This window comes from Nicotiana sylvestris, chromosome 9 (genome assembly GCF_000393655.2).
Source record: "Nicotiana sylvestris chromosome 9, ASM39365v2, whole genome shotgun sequence".
Taxonomy (NCBI): Eukaryota; Viridiplantae; Streptophyta; class Magnoliopsida; order Solanales; family Solanaceae; genus Nicotiana; species Nicotiana sylvestris.
In genome coordinates this window covers 155,030,407-155,030,936 of record NC_091065.1, presented here as the reverse complement: position 1 = coordinate 155,030,936, position 530 = coordinate 155,030,407, and the positions used below count along the sequence as shown (strand labels likewise).

At 31.5% G+C, this 530-nt stretch overlaps 1 non-coding gene across 1 annotated transcript; it reads left to right on the top strand.

Moving 5' to 3' along the window:
• Nucleotides 1–204: 204 nt before the first annotated feature.
• On the top strand, nucleotides 205–276 carry TRNAD-GUC (transfer RNA aspartic acid (anticodon GUC)). Its single transcript has one exon. It is a non-coding gene; the product is annotated as a tRNA-Asp (tRNA).
• The last annotated feature ends 254 nt before the right edge of the window (nucleotides 277–530 follow it).

Genomic DNA, 530 nt, shown 5'->3' with positions numbered 1-530 from the left:
AAGTTAATATGTACTTGCGTCCAAATGAAAAAATATACAGCACATGAAATTTCATTCAAAAAAAAAGAAAAATATTAGTTCTCAACTGTTCAACTTTCGCTAGCTTCTCGAATTTATTATTTTATCAGAAGAAGAATGAAGAGCATCAAAAAGATGTTAAATTCAAGAGACATAAAAATCGTAGGAGACATCACAAAACAAGAAGTTGTTGTAGTATAGTGGTAAGTATTCCCGCCTGTCACGCGGGTGATCCGGGTTCGATCCCCGGCAACGGCGATTTTTTTTCTGAAATGGACTGAAAAATATGCGGAGATTACGAGGCATAAAGACTTGGATCGAACTAATTAGGAACGATAGTTCAAGCCCATTTGAAATTTTGCTTGATGAGCTGGATTACTTTCTTTCTTTTTTGGAATTTTTACCTCCTATAGCAAATGTTAACACATTATTTATTTTAAATAAATACCATTTAAAAAAATTATATTCTATAGATATCTTTAAATGTTTACAGCAAAATATCTAATTTTGGT